Genomic DNA, 14,096 nt, shown 5'->3' with positions numbered 1-14,096 from the left:
ATATCAGGGTTGGAAGGGACCTCAGGAGGTCATCTAGTCCAACCCTCTGCTCAAAGCAGGACCAATCCCCACACAGATTTTTGCACTAGATCCCTAAATGGCCCTCTTAAGGATTGAACTCATAACCCTCGGTTTAATAGGCCAATGCTCAAACCACTGAGCTATCCCTCTCCCTACAGCACTGTCTATGGGGTTCTCCCAACAATTTTTTTGGTGGCCTCACAGCGCAGCCACCAACCCTTGCTGGTGGCCGCTCTGACAATTTTTCCTAAAATACTTAATTACCTTTAGGAAAAACAAATAAATATGCACATACAAATATCCAGATCATTACAATTTATGTAGGGCTTTTTTGCAGACTCAATAAAAATAATGTACAGTTGTCTCTATTCTTTACTGGACCGAAACAGAATAGAAACCCAAATAAGGTGCTTTGTACGTTCTTGGTTTTTTTTTAGGTTGATTTTTTTTTTATACTTGCTAGCTAGTAAGTCTGCTACTGTGAAAAGTGATATTTGTATATTTGTTAATATCACTTTTCACAGCAGACTTACTCAGCCCTGGCAAGCTGGGGGACAAATTAAGCCTTGGATGCGGGGGCTGGAGGAGGCTGCAGGAGTGGGGGGAATGGGGGAGGGGTGAGCCCAGGGCCAGAGCCTGGGGTCCCGCTGCATGGCTGGGGGCTGAAGGATGCATCAGGAGACAAGGACGACGAGCTGGGAGTGAGCCCGGGACCAAATCCCTGGGGCCGGAGACCTAAGCCCTGCGGCTGGGAGACAGAGCCTGCTGCCGCACAGCCAGAGCCTGCCGCCCAGCACCCCAGGGCTGAAGCCCAAAGCCCACGCCCCACCGCCCTCGGGAAGGTGGGGAACTCACATTGGTTGCCTGTTCCTACACTGTTTGTGGCTCCAGAAGGGGGCAGGGACCAGCCCTTGCTGGCAGCCCCAGAGGAGGAGCCACTGCTTGGCCCCTCCCCCAATCACTACCCAGAAGGCTGTGGCAGCAAGAAAAGCCCCTGGTGGCCACATGCGGCCACAGTGGCCGCATTTGAGAAACACTTTTAAAAGCTAGCGTGAACCCCACTAGCCCGAGTCTGTCGACCCACGCTGGGCTTCTCGCTGCTGAGACATGCCCTGAGAAATGCATCTGTGGTCTTAGTCCAGTTCCTAGTGGGCAGCTGTCCACAACGTACAAAAACCACTCTCATAACTGACACTATTGTTGGCTGATTCAGCAGAAAGGACAAGGACTAAATGGGCATTGAGACTTACCCATCCTCTTGCTGCTAGAAGTGACAGCTCTAGTCCAGGTTGAGATACATGTGTGGAGTGGGATGAAAACACTTTCACTGCTATTGCTTCTGCTACCTGCCTGGAAAGAAATGGAGGGCCTCAGCCTCTAGGCTGCCAGTCTGACACCTTGTACAAGCACTACGTTCATTAACAAACCCAGCACATCCCAGTTAGAGAAGAGGGAACCATTGTTGTGTTCTGTGTTTGTACAGCGCCCAGCAAAATGGGGTCTGGTCTATAACTATGGCCCTGAGGCGCCACAGTCATACAGATAATAATCAAAAATCCTGATACCCACTATATGAAAAGTGTACTTGAATGTTTATTCACAAGCTCCAATACCATGATCTGAAATGACTAAGGGTATTTATGACAGTGTGAAGCAAGGCCTGTACCACTCATGTCCCCCACTGAAGCACTATTTTGAGAGCTTAAGAGAGATTTTGTTGGTCACAGGCCTTCTGCTGGCCCTCTGCACAGGGATGAATTTCACCCAAATAGGAGTACCCTTGAAAGATACATTTGTGAGTAGAACAGGAGTACTTGTGGCACCTTAGAGACTAACAAATATATTTGAGTGATCATCAGGTTCAGAACTAGGGGCCCAATCCTACTGATGCTTATAGACTAAATGTTACTCACCAGAATAGTCCCTTTGAGTTCAGGGGGATTACTCCCAGAGGAAACATTAGTCACATGCATAAGTGTTTGTAGCATCGAGCCTTAGACTTGGCTGAGTACACATACTGTACACATACTGTACCATATGAGTTGCTCTCACAGTCTTCACATGGGTGTTTTCTCCTAAATTTGCTTGTGGTGGGTTGGAGGCTCCCAGGTCCCCATCAGACCACAATCTGAGTTGTTCCCAATGTCCTTCCCCCATTTGTAGCACAGACAGGGGAGGGGAGAATCAGAGTTTAAAAAAAAAGTGGTCTGTCTCTCAGGCAGTCTCAGGGGCGGTGAGGTCTGTGACTGGCTCTCTGTGGTCAGCAGTCTTGGAGGTACAGCAGTCCTCTCCCTGAACACCACCCCTTCCTGTGGCAGCCTTTCCTTTTGTAAGATCCCCGTCCAGGCAGAGCAAGCCTTACAAGTACACCTGATTAGTTCTGGCTGAGCCCAGAGTGTGTTACCTCCTCTCTAGCAGAGTGAGAGAGGGTGTGCCCCTTCACACTGCTTAACCACCATTTGGAATGCCCTCATTCATTCCGTTTGAAAAGTGTTAAATACACAAATAAAAACAGACATATGGATAAGGGAAGAATCAGGGGTATGGTAAGAAATGAGAGCTGCCTGCATTCCTTACGGGCCACATTCACATTTGGCTCTGCTATAGGGGTGCCGGAGCGGGGGGGGGGGGCAGGGGCTGTGTCCCCCGTCCCCCCCCCCACACACACACTTTTTACAGGTCATAAGGGCAAGCAATGGAGGGGAGGAGGTGGAGAGGAGTGAGCAGGTGGTGGGGCCTCACGGGGAAAGGGTGCAGCAGGGCCCGGTTCAGGCTCCTGTGCCCCCCCACACACACTTTTAGGGCACTTCGGCCACTCGTGCTCTGCTATAACTCCACCTGAAGTTCAGACCAAATTCTCTTTAGGAGCTGGGCAAGAGATCTCATCGGTGCTGATTCACCCAGCAGCAGCAACAACTCCTTTGCTGCCATATTCACTGTCTGTTTAACAAAAGTATGAGGATTACCGTGTGCCAATTTTTATGCCAAATAATGCGGGGATTCTTTTTCTGAAACGACATCTCATGCCGTTCCATGTTCACAGCATGGTCCCCAGGTGGTGGTGATTGGCTTCTTTTACTGTATTGTTTCAGTGCAGTTGAGTTTTTGATACCAGTTCCAAGAAGAAGGCTCCCTCTCTGAAGCATATGGTTCTATGAACAAAATAAACAAGCTACATCCACGCTATAGACTCCTCACAGTCCAGCTTGCTCTTTGCTGCTGGGTGTAAACCACCACATGCACAAGCTCCGAGAAAGAGAGTCTGTGACGTGCCTCTGCTAGACTTAGTAGCTTTGAAACAATGCAGGGACACAGCGAGATCACCGACCTCTAGCTAGCCCAAGAGTGCACAGATCACATATGAATGGTACAAGGATCAATTATTCAATGTCTAATGCAAGGATCACACCGGGTTAAGGACACCTCTGCACTTTTGGTGGCATGAAGAAATTGTTATGCCCACAATTCCCTGAACAGCCCAACACCCACCATCCAGAATAGATACAGAGCAGCAGCAGCAGGGGCATAGAGGGCAGCATCTGTCTTGCTCATATCAGTCTGTACGGTATATTGTATAACATGATTATTAAATGTGATAATATTAACATTATATGTCCAAGACGATGGTTTCTGATTTCTAATCCCAGTGGTCTAGTCCAGTGATTGTTTGCAGTTGGTTCTGACCTGTCTGAGGATCTGCACATCTCTTTCTCTTGGGGTTTTCTATAGCAACCATCATCATCGTATCTAAGGACTTCAAAGAAAAAAAATAAAAATAAAAGACAGTCCCTGCCCCAAAATGCCTACTCAGGCCACTTCTCTTCTCCCCAACCAAACCTGGGCATACTGCTTAGGAACCTACTGAGATGAGCGACACTGTGTCCAATCCACAAGAAATGAAGTTGTTCTCAACTTTTCACCAAAGCATCACTTCAGCTGCTCTCAGGCCTCTGTACATACTCTGATATTCCCAATCATCACGGTATCTGAGCGCCTCACAATCTTTAGTGTATTTAACCTCACCAACTCTGAGAGGGAGGGAAGAACGATCCCCATTTTACAAATGTTGGGAACAGAAGACTGGAGTAACTAAGGACTTGTCTACACAGTGAGTTAGTGCGCAGCAAGCCAGGGTACGGATCGCCAGCATACTATCTTGCAGTGCACTACACCCCACGAGGACACCCCACGTGGATTAGCATGTTGCACAGCAAGCTGGTGCACATTAGCCACACATTCACTCGCCCTATCAACAAGCCCCAAGTGACTTTCCCAACGTCACACAGGAAGTCTGTGGCAGAGCAGTGAATCAAATTCAAAGTCTCTCGAGTTCCAGTCCGCTAAATCATCCTTCTCCATCTGCTAGTGACCAGGTGCACCATGTTGCCTGCGGCACAGAGCGCAGACCCTTGCCCACTCAGTTGCTGATGTGTGGGCTGGAGCATTGCAAGAGTGGGTTGAGAGGATTTACTAAAAGGATGCAGCTGCTACAGCTCAAGTTTCCATCCATAAGAATGCTGAAGCAGTTCAGCGGAACCAGGGCAGGCAAAAGCAATTCCAAGATTTGATCGGAGAAGGTGCACTAGTCACAGTACAGGGAATGTCAGCGGCACAAAATGTCTTGATGGCATTTCAGATGCCTGACACACACTAGAAATGCCAAACACTAGAAATGTACTCTCCGGAGTACAGAGACTTTCCAAAAAGTGTATTTGGAACAGAGCCTGCAAGTGCCTCTGCATGTGAATAGCTTTACTCATGCGAGTAGCATTATTCGGGGGTGAAAATATTTGCAGGATCTGGCCCTAAGTCCAGAAATACCATATGCGTTTTGCTTTGGGGTTAAAGACAAAGCCAGTAATGCACCTACAGGATCTGTCGGTCTCCAGCTTTAAACTGCACTGACCAAGTGCCAGTACCACATAGCATTTAATTAACCTATCTATGAGTTGTAAGATGAGACACCGCTGTTCACCATGAGATTTATTCTCAGGGCTATGTGGTGGCAAAAGAAAACAGATACTGCAATTTAACAGGAAATGAAGTGTATTGGGGCAATACAATTCCATTAGGGAAATTGCATTAGCGTAATGTAGCATTTTTTTATTTTTTTACAGCCTCTCCTCTAGCAAATTAATTTAGTGCCTCATAAGTCAAGGTTACTGAAAAACACTCATGTCATATTCATTTCTCTTTAGCATGCGTGTAAAATGCATGTTGGGTCCGTGAAGCAGAATTGCGGCATAAGAGATTCACAGATGTTTTATCTGCACCATATGGCACGTTAGTCATCATTCCCTCCAGGATGAGTTCTTGTGTTGAAAGTCAAAGCTTTTCCCACACATGGGCTATCAGCTCTAGGCATCACTGAGAAAGAAAGAAATCAATGAGAAGAAAAAAAAAAGGAAAAAAGACCAATCATCAACAAAAAAAGATCCACCAAAAGCAAGAAAGATATCAAATAGACTTCACAAATAACATGCACAGCAACACAACAAGCTGAATACATAGTACTTTCATTCAGTGCTGTGGTATTAAAGGTAGTATGTAAATAAATCATATGTAATACCATCTATTACATTTTTATCAAAGCCAAATACAATTTTGTACTCAGGCATTTAATTGTGATCTTTGTGTAAACTGCCTTTTATATTTCTGTGCGTACCTTGTCCCAGGAATCTAACATTAGGAGCACAATATAATAAGATTAATAAATAATATTGTGCACTTCCACAGCATCTTTCATTCAGATACTCCCAGAACAATAGATAAGCATTTTGTTTTTGATCAAAAGAAATGAGATGAATGAATAAATGTAATCTAAGGATCTCAAAGTGCCTTACACATATTACCTAATTATCCCTCTCTTAACATCTCTGTTGAACAGACAAACATAGGGAAGATTTTCAAAGGCATTAATGGCAGTGAGGCAGGCACCTAACTCCTGTTGACCTTTACTGCTGTTTGTGCCTTTGAAAATCTTCCCCACAAGACATGCTGGCATCACTTCACCCGTCCTTCTGGGTTGGACTACCACAGCCTTTTTACAATATACCACTACTGTACATAGTATTTCAGGACAGGAAGTGATGAATGTCACACCCAATCAAAACTGCAAGAGGTACTTCAGTTACAATCAATGCCACTTCCTGTAGCACCTAGGTTTTCCTTAGAGATCCAAATATTTACAAAACTACTTAGCTGGTAAAGTCTGGCAAGATCTTAAGTGATATTTCTTCATATGGCTCTAACTTTAATGGTAAAATAAATGTGAGAACTATATATCTAATACTGTATCCCCAACCAATGTCAGAAAGACAGAAAGGATATTCCAGCCAATAGTAATCTGCAGTATACTGTACACAGTAAACGTATAGGCCCAGTCTTGCAAACCCTCACTCACACAAGCAGTCTGTGCTTTGTGGGTAATCCCATTGGATTGCTAATAAGAGTAAGAGTTCACAAGATCATGCCACTATGCCATTTGTGTGCATGTATATATAAGTATTAATGTAACAAGAAGCTATTTTAGGTCACTTTAAAAAGTTGTATGGCTCTTCTCGAGCTCTTCAAAGATGGACTCATGGTAATGATGGCACCTGGCTTTACAGAAAAAAAATAAAAAGTAATTCCAATTCCAACAGAAGCCAAAACTCTCTCAAACATTCCTCAAATAATTTTTCTGCAACATGAGTGGCGTAATCAGAATGCATGGTATAAGCCAGGTTTTATCAGCATTCATTTGGGTTGACCTGTGTGTCGCATTCATGGTTTTCTACTTGTAAGTAATGTGCCCATCCCAAACTCACCCTGACAAAACCATTATACCACACTATCACGTATTCCTGATGTATATGTACATATGGCCACACTCCCTAGAGTAGACTGATGTAAAGTGCTTGATTTTTCTCTTGCTTACATTGCTATAAATCACCAGTGAAGTCAGTGTAGTTACTCTGGTGCAAAATTAACGTGAGTGAGATCAGAATCTGGCCCAAAGTCTCGCTTTCTGTTAGCAATCTGAAGCAACTGGTACTCAGCATCACCATGTAAACAATAAGGGCAAAGGAGAAGAAGGTGGGGTGGGGTTAAAAATCTGCTTTCCTTTACAAGACCACCTACAAAATGTTGCAAAGACCTTGCAACAAAAATAATCTGTCACGATTCCAGTGTTAGGCAAAATATAAACAAGTTAAGTGCTCTGTTAAACAGAACATCTGGGAAGTCACAAGCTGGGCATATGTTTTCACAAGTTGTTTTTTAGGGAAAAGTAACCCTTCTAAGCTTCCTGTCTCTTCCATCTTCCCTCTCTTGACTGTGTTTATCAAGGCTAGATATAAACACATTAAAAAACCTTTAGAGGCCCTTCTCTCATTGTATTATTAATTTGGAATTGACTGAAGGTTGACAGCTGCTTTTAGTTTGACCTCTGGATCCCTTAAAGAGATTCTCCACAAATAATGACACAGTTTTGTGTTGATTGGGTTTGCTGTATATATATTTGCTGTGGGTTGCCAGAAATGAACATTAGAGTCAACATCAACATTACATGGGGAGTCACGGGCTTTGGGGCAGCAAAGAGGGTGGATTGTTTAGGGAATCACAGGTGACTTAGAGGGCAGGAAGGATTACCTAAGGTGTTTGGGGGTGCAGAGGATTTATTGCTTAGGGGATCATGGGGATTAGGGCTGAAGGCAGATTTTATTTGAGCATCAGGCTGCTGTAGCATCTACTAGTGTTATTTTATTACAGTTTTGTATCTGTGGGTACTTTGCTTTTAAGCAGACATTAGTAATCACTGACAAGAAATTGATATCTTATAGCATGTCTGGAAATAAATATGGGGTTCTGCACTGCTTTATTATTATTGTCTCCATCAGAAAGTTTCTTCTCTTAGAGTGAATTTTTGCTCTTGCCTTTCTTTGGTGATTCACACTGGGAACTTTGTCTCACCTGCCCCCAGCCAGTCTGTGTACAACAGGAAAAAAGAGGGGGCAAGAACCAGCATTCTCGTTAAATTAAATAACTGATTTCACAGAGATGAGCTCAAGCCACAGAACTCACACCTGGATTTCAGATGCCCCCGAGTGGGAGAGTGCTGGGATTTTGGTTGAGCCCATTGTTAAAGAGAGGCCCTTTTGAAAATTTGGATCTGGGTTCAGATTTCAAAACACACCTAGTATTCAGAGGTATTCGGAATTGGGTTTTGCTTAGGCTCATCTTGGAGTAAGGGACAAAAAAGGAGGCGCTCCAGCCACATTTGCCATTCAAGTCCCATGTGCTGCTTCTTCATCTCTCCCCCGCACCTCCACACTTGGTTTGCTTCCTCTACCCGTTCTGTTAAGATGATCACTCTGTCCATTCTTTGCAGAATTCTGTGTATGGAGGCATCAGTAACACTGACCACATGGCAATGCTGTTGCAGTCTGGTGAAAAAATGTATCCACCATATGAGACACAGAGAAAATGCCAGTGGAAGCATTTTTCTTATTTTTCTTGCCCTTTTCAACTCACTCTTTTTTGACGTGGAAACACTGATCATCATTTTTTCCAAGAAGATGATGACAAAGCGTCTCTACTTAAACAACCTCATAGTCTGAGTTTGAAAAATAAATCCAGGCTGCATCTTTGGCTGGTCTGATGCATTGAGACATTGGGTGGGTTGATTTATTTTTTCTTCTAATTTTCTCTTGGATTTCAAGAGGCAACAAACGACAAACTCATTGTGGTCAAAATTCATCCCTCATGTCTTGGAGTTGCCAGAGAACACTAACTAAATAGAAACCTCTAACAACAAGGGACCCTTTGGGAAGCAGCTGTTCCTTAGGTGGATGTCACCTGGGAGCGGGCCAATTTCTAAAGTTTGTAAGGGGTCGAGAGGAAAGGGGTGCTGTGCTCAGGAGAAGGAGGGTTTCTGGCTTCTGAGGGGCAAGGTTTTGCTAGGACTCTGAAATGTATAAATCTGAGTCTTCCCCAAGGCTGCTCTAATTGTGCTGAGAACTACTTTGAGCCATGACTAGCTACAGGATCATAAGGGTGTATAGGTGGGGCAGCTCATCCACAACTAAGGACTGAGCTATGCTTTGTCTACCTGTAATCAAGTTTCCAATCCATGGAAGTACTTTACCTCTCAACTCACAGCTACTTAGATTCCTTAATAGCCTCTTGAGTTCAAATAAATTATATCAATCTTCTTTGTCCATGTAGCAGCACGACCACTCACCCCTGCGGCGCCTCCTGCTGGTCATCCAGGAATTAGCTCTTTCCAGCACAGAGCGCCCTTTGCCAGCCAGTGTCTCGCTGTCCGCTGGCCTCGTGTCCCTCCCAGACCCTGGTGCCCTTTTATCTGGGGTGCTGCCCCCTGGCAATACCCCCACACTCTGCCTCTGGGTCTCCCCTCTCTGGGGAACTCCCAACCCTCTAATCCCCACCTTGCCTCAGTCTGGGCTACTGCCAGTCATCATCAAGCCCGTGCTCCCTGGGGCGGACCGCAGCGTAAAAGCCACTCATCATAGGCACGGGGCAGTTGGACCAGCTGCCTTCCTCTACCACCCAGTACCTCTGTGGGCCTAGGACCAGGCCCTGCAGCCTGGGGAGTTGCCAGCCTGGAGCTCCCCTGCTCCTCTGGCCTTTCCCCAGCCCTGCTTCACTCCCAGTACCCTTTCTGCAGACAGTCAGGCCCTGGCTCCCTCCAAGACTGGAAAGAGCCTTTCTGAACTCCTGGCTCACAGCCTTTTTATACAGGCCAGCTGTGGCCTGATTGGGGCGTGGCCGCAGCTGTGGTTGTTTCCCCAATCAGCCAAGGCTTGCTGATTTCCTAGCAGCAGCCCTCTCGCAGTCTCAGCCCTCTCCCAGGGCTGTTTTCAAGCCCTTCAGGGCAAGAGCGGGTGACCACCCTGCTACAGTCCACTATTTGATGACCTGCTCAAAGAATAAAGTAGGTTAGAGACATGATTTTCCTTTACAGAACCCTGCTGGTTTGCCACTATAATATTGTTACCCCTTTACACCCGAGTGGCTAGCCGAAACCTCAGGGTCTAGTAGGTTGCACCAGTTAGGAGGATAAATTGGTGATGGAGCCACGTGTTTCTTTGATGCAATGTTGTTTATTTACAAAGAACGTGTAACCCTTCTGCCAGATGGAGTTGACAGCAACAAGGGCTGGGTTCAATATCTAGGGGTTCCTTTGGACAATACAACACAGAACCAGCTCAAGCCCCCACCCAGTAAGCTGGGAAAACTAAACCACCACACTTGAGCACCTCTTGCAAGCACTGAGTCTGTGTATGGAAAAGAAAAAATTAATAAAAGGGGAAATGAACCCAGCATTAATGTAGGAAAACACCACAAGCATGATTCGAAAACATGACCATGAGCAAAACAACCACATCAGAGTATGCTGGCAATGTGCTTTGCCTCAGTCTCTCACCTTGTCGTGTGAAAGTCCAACAAACAAATATCTCTTTAAAACACCACTCCTCTCTCCCTCCACCACACCCCATTCAGACTTGTTATCCTTGATCAGTGACCACCCAGAGTTCAGAGCAGGAGAGGTGGAGCCTTCCCAAAAGTGAGGTGCCAGGTGCCCCAGCCCGTCTGTGGCCCCGCCCCTGCCCTTCCTCTTCCCCCTGAAGCCTCGCCCCCAGCCAAGCTGGAAGCTGGAGCTGCCCGGGAGCCAGGAACCCTCCACCTGCATGGAGTGCGGGGGCGGAGAGCAGCCCCGGCCCGTATCCCTGCCACATGGGTCCCACACCCAGGGCAGGTGGAGTGTCTGTGGCTCCCCACAGCTGCCCACGCAGCTCTTACCCCAACCCAGCTCTGGCTGGGGGGGCCGCAGCCCAGCCATGGTAAGAGCCATGTGGGCAGCTGTGGGGAACCGCAGACACTCCACAGCTTCCCAGGATCCCCGGCTGGGCTCCAGCTGACAGCCTGGCAGTGCCCTTGCTGACAGGTCCAAACCTCTTTCAGCCAGCACCCTGATCCAAAACCTCTCTTCTGACTTCTAGGGTCACACACCATGCTTTTATGCTGTGTCTGCCTGTCTTTCTGTTCTGCCTCTACCACTTACCCACCCACCCTGACCCTGAGTGACTTGGGATGTGCCTTTGTTTTGGCCAGATATATGGTCCTATGTTTGGGGGTGGAGGCCACTTAACTGTTTCTGTCACCTGATTACAATGGCTTGTTTACATGTATCCTGACTGAAAGGCAACATTTACATCTGATCCATAATAACAAGCCCAACCCATAACAATTGTAACAATCATCTTTATCTAGGTGTTTCATAATTCGATATTTAATTACAATTTCAACCAGTTTAATTGGTACTGAAGTAAGGTGTACAGGTCTAAACTTCCCAGAATCCCCCCTAGAGCCTTTTTAAAACATTAGGCACATCATCTACTACCCTCCAGTCATCTCAGGGCTTGTCTACACTTACAGCGCTGCAGCAACTGCACCGCTGTAGCGCTTACTGAAGACACTACCTTCGCCAACAGGAGAGGTTCTCCCATCGGCATAAGTAGTCCACCTCCATGAGAGGTGGTAGCTATGTCAGTCAGAGGAGCCCTCCTGTCAACACAGTGCTGTCTACACCGGGAGTTTGGTCACTATAACAGCATCACTTAGGGGTTGGGACTTTCCACACCCCTGAGCAACGGCATTATAACGACCTAAGTTTGTAGTGTAATATAGTGACTGGTTTTAATGAGCCATTGCTTGTTTTTGGTGGCAGCTCAGCCACTTCATTCTTACACTCCTTCAGAACTCTTTGGGTGTGTAACATCTGGGTCTGGTGACTTGTTGCTTTTTAATCTGTATCAGTACCTCCTCTTTTGACACCTCAGTCTTTCATGGCGCCTCATTTTTATTACCTGAAAAGAGTAAGACTCTCCAACATCCTCTGTGGAGAAGACTGACATAAAGAAATCTTTTAGCTCCTCTGCAATGTTGATATTCTCTTTAATGGCTCCTTTTACTCCATGGTAATCCAATGTACTCACTCATTCTCTTGCAGGCATCCTAGTTCTGATATATTTAAACAATTTATTGAATTTAGGAGGTGAGGGTACATCTTTGGCTATTTGCTCTTCAAATTCATTCTTAGCCTTCCTAATTTTCTTGTTACATTTCAACACACCAAGATTTTTTTGCGGCACAATTAAGAAATTACGTATTTTTAAATACAACAACCACCTGACTGCCCCTTCAAAAGAAAAATGGAAATATGGAAGAATGGTACCAGATCTCCAAAGATTTGAGTGGGGACACACAAGTCATCTATTTACAAGAGGAAGATAAGGCAAAAATGTGGTTCTAATTTCTGTTCCTTTTCCTTATTTTTCTAAGATTAAAAAAAAATTGTCCACTTAATTTCGGTCACTAATTCAGATCTTATTAAAAAAGATGCCAGGGAGGCTACAAAACCATGTGAAAACCGTTGTGCTTTTTTTGGAACATCCCTCTTCAGTGGTGGAAATCAAACCTAGCAATATAATGTGAGTGCAAGAGACGCAAAAGAAATGAAATCATCTAAAAATACAAGTGAAACTGACCAGTATGGTTTCTCCTTCCAAGTAGATTGAAATGGAAAAAGCAAACAAACAGCAAAAGTGGCAAATAGTACATGAGATGTCTTAAGTTATTTCAGTATTAACAATCTTAGGGTATGTTTACACATACAGCGCTGCAGCTGAGCCACTGCAGCACGTCTGGTGAAGAGAGCTCTCCCCTCAATATAATAAAACCATCTCCGTGAGAGGCAGAAGCTATATCTGCAGGAGAAGTTCTCCCGCCGACATAGCGCTGTCCACACTGGCACTTATGTCGGTGTAACTTATGTCGCTCGGGGGGGTGGCTTATTCACATCCCTGAGCGACATAAGTTCTGCCGACATAAGCTGTAGTGGAGACATAGCCTAAGTGTTGTTAGTAACTCCAATAAGGAGGCTTTTCTGTTTTAGTTATGGTATTTTTGGTTTACTTTACAGGTTCCCTTTAAAAATAAAGATAAATTATTATAAGAGGTTTGGAAAGCATGACCGATGAGGAAAGGTTGAAAGAACTGGGCATATTTAGTCTAGAGAAGAAAAGGCTGAGGAAGGACCGGATAACCTGTCTTCAAACATGTAAAAGGTTGCAACAAAGAGAACAGTGATCAATTGTTCTCCATGTCCATATAGGGTAGGACAAGAAGTAACGGGCTGAATTGGCAGCAAGGAAGATTCAGGTTAAATATTAGGAACAACTTTGTAACTATAAGGATAGCTAAACACTGGAATAAGTTACCAGGGGTGGTTGTGCAATCCCCATCACTGGAGGTTTTTAAGGACAGGTTAGATGAACACCTGTCACAGATGGTCTAGGTTTACTTAATCTTGCCTCAGTGGGCCTGGGGATGGACTGGATGACCTCTCAAAGTCCCTTCGAGCCCTTCATGTCTATGATTACAGGGTTCCAGTTGGGAGGGGATGTGTGTAAGGACTCTGGAATTGAACCTGGGAATCAATATGGGAAGAAGACAATAGGGTTGGATTATGAGGGGACACCTAGGTGAACTTTAAAAAAACTGAATAAACACCTGCAACGTGACATGACCCCCTCATCCTCCTGATTAGCTTGTTTGTATGTTGTTGTAGCCATTCCTCCACTCCTCATCCATCTTTGTCTTTTTAGATGTGAGCATGGCATGAATTTCCAAAAGTGACTCAGTAATTTAAGGTGACTCAGTTTTTAGGTGGCCAACTTGAGACACCTTAAAAAGGCCTGACTTCCCAACTGAGCTGAGCACCTGGCCTCTGAAAATCAAACTCCTTTAAGATATCTCAAGTCAGGCACCCCAAAATGGAGGTACTCAGAAGCACTGGTCACTGCTGAAAATTCAGGACATGTTTCTTCCTCTGTGTTTAGAAAGTGCCTAGCGCATTGTGGACTCTACCACAATCTGAACAATAATAATTCTGTCAAGTATCAGAGGGGTAGCCGTGTTAGTCTGAATCTGTTAAAAGCAACAGAGGGTCCTGTGGCACCTTTAAGACTAACAGTAGTATTGGGAGCATAAGCTTTCGTGGGTAAGAA

Source organism: Terrapene carolina, unplaced genomic scaffold, assembly GCF_002925995.2.
Source record: "Terrapene carolina triunguis isolate 2854851 unplaced genomic scaffold, T_m_triunguis-2.0 Scaffold85, whole genome shotgun sequence".
NCBI lineage: Eukaryota > Metazoa > Chordata > Testudines > Emydidae > Terrapene > Terrapene triunguis.
This window is presented reverse-complemented; position numbering follows the sequence as displayed.